Raw genomic sequence first — 2,687 nt, 5'->3', positions numbered from 1 at the left:
AAAAAAAAAATATATATATATATATATATATATATATAAATATATTGTATATAATGATAAAATTCACATTCCAACAAGAAAAGGGATGAGTCAAAATTATAAATGACTATAAATTAATTATATATTATATTTACATTCATATTTTATTTATAATTATTTCTTATTTAATTCAATATATTTTATTAAAATATAATTAAATATTATTTAATGACACTATAGTTCATTTATGTAAGTGAGGAGAGCAAAATAAAGTCAACTGTGACATATTAAACCCAAACATTATTCATACAGTGGACAACCAGTAAAACTGATTTAAAAAATGGGACCAAATGTTATTCAGACACTTCGACCTGAGCATGTTTTGCTTCAGTGTCATCTGACATCATCCAGATGAATGTGTTCTGACACAGTTTAACTCGGAGTTCTTGTCATATTTTATTACTATTCTCTAAACTATAGCCGATAAACTGTGATAATGTGAGAAATCTGTCTGAATACATTTTGGTTTGACTGTATATATATATATTTAAAAATAATTATTTGAATATTTTTTTATTTAAATATTTTTTTTTTCACGTTGGCCTGAACAAAAGCAGCAGATGGGCTGAATGAAAACTCATCAGATTCACGGAAACCACGTGAACGGCCTGTTTCAGTGTCAGAACCAGTGACTGTATAAAAACATGGACGTAGTGTCCGTGACGTCACCCGTAGATTTCCGAAGAGTGTTTTTGAAGCTTTAAAGTGGCGTCACCGCGTGTCACTCCCAGATAATCGAAAATGGGCAAAGAGGCGGGAGCTGGTTGCTGAAGCCACGCCCACCTAGCTCGACGCCGGTGACAGCAGCGGCAATCCACCTGTCACTCAAGTGGCCACGCCCTTAATTATGCAGAACTTTAAGGCTTAATATCATTTAAACGGATGAGTTATAAAAAAAATTCACATCTCTCACAGTTGTCATGAAGGGCAACATTAGCTATATAGACCAAAACCACTTTTTGTACCAGGCTGTAAACACATTTTTTTCTGCTGTAAAGTAGGGCATTTTAACATGAGGAGTCTATGGGACTGACTCACTATTGCAGCCCGCCTCTAGCGGCCAGTCGATGAATTACAGTTTAAGTCACTTCCGTGTTGGCTTCACGAGAGAGAGCGGTAGGGTGCCGCTTGGTCAGAACGGAGAGTTTGCAGATAAAGCAGCTGAAGCTACTGAAAGCGAGTGAGGGCAAGACGCAGAGCGATCTACCGCTGCGTTCACCTAGGGACCGGCTCGACATGATTCCCATTAAATTGTTAATTACATTCTAGGAGCTCAGCATAAAACACACACGGCTCAAGATCAGACGGAAATCATCTGCAGACACGGGGATGCTTCTGGGAAACCGGCCGCTCGTAAAGTGTTTGTGTTGGGGTGAGCACTGCGCCGGCAGATGAAGAAACCAGCGCGCCGGAGACCGTCTTATTCCCACAGCCAATCACAACTCAGCAAACACAAAAGTAGTGCGCTGGGACGATGGGAGAAGAAGCAATCAGACGGCTGTGAAGGAACCGGTGCCAAGAAGACTTTAACCTCTAGCTGCTGTCTGTTTGACGACCCACAGATCAACTCAAGACCGGACAGAAGAAACAGACTCCAGAGATTAAACTAACAACTGAACTGAAATTATTTCAGTGATTAATCAGATATTATACAAATCTTGCTGTCCCTCTTCAAAATAAGTGCAAATTAAAGTATATATAAAGCATGATATTAATTCTGCCTAATATATAATAATAATAATAATAATAATATATATACAAAAAATGAACCGTACGGTTCTCCACACGGTTCTGCAACGCACCTGTAATATGGTTTGCTATAAATAACACGTAAAACACACAGGGTTCGGCTAATGTATGTTTATGTGAGTATCCTGTAGCAGACACAGCCGGCTGAACGTACTGCATCAGTGCATTCTCTTAAAGTGACAGCACTTTCTTAATATTAATCAAACAGCAACAAAGAAATCACTCACTGCTCTAGATTGAATAGCTTTTGCAACTTTAATAAAGATTCATCTTTAATTTATACAGTCAAATATGAAATGCTGTTTTACATTTCATTACTTTTTTTCTATTTCTGTCCCTTTAAACTAATGTTAGACCTACCTAAAAAACCTGAAAACCACAGTTTATTTTATTTGTATCTTTACTCTATTGTATTTATTTGTGCTGTTGCTTGTAGTTAGATAGATTATTCTTATTTTCTATATTTTTATTTGACAGTATAGTTTTTCCATAAACATAGCACATACCGAACCGTACCGAAACCGTGATACAAACCGAACCGTGAATTCCACCCCTAATATATATATATATATATATATATATATAGTAAAAGTATAAAGGTAAAAAATTACAAATATATAATAAAATACACACACACACAAAAAACTAAATTTGTTGACTTAGTCCATTATTATTATTATTATACAAATTATACTTGTTGTTCCTCTTCGAAAGAAGCACAAATTAAATTCTAAAGTAAAAAAATAAAATAAATTATTATGTCTAAAGTGATGCAAATTTTTATCCATAATTTGACGGGGAATGGTAGACCATCAATATTGCCCTAACTACTGTCTGAACAAACTATTTTAAATGTTGCATGTATTGCAGCATGAATGAATGAATGAATGAATGAATGA

The 2,687-nt window shown here is 35.2% G+C and overlaps 1 protein-coding gene across 1 annotated transcript in view; it reads right to left on the bottom strand.

Annotated features, from left to right (window-relative positions):
- Window positions 1-2,687, bottom strand: part of cd276 (CD276 molecule) — an 84,227-nt gene that overhangs the window by 50,027 nt on the left and 31,513 nt on the right. The gene's annotated exons all lie outside the window — the stretch shown is intronic.

Source organism: Sinocyclocheilus grahami, unplaced genomic scaffold (genome assembly GCF_001515645.1).
Source record: "Sinocyclocheilus grahami isolate Dianchi unplaced genomic scaffold, SAMN03320097.WGS_v1.1 scaffold271.1, whole genome shotgun sequence".
Lineage (NCBI taxonomy): Eukaryota > Metazoa > Chordata > Actinopteri > Cypriniformes > Cyprinidae > Sinocyclocheilus > Sinocyclocheilus grahami.
This window is presented reverse-complemented; position numbering and strand designations above follow the sequence as displayed.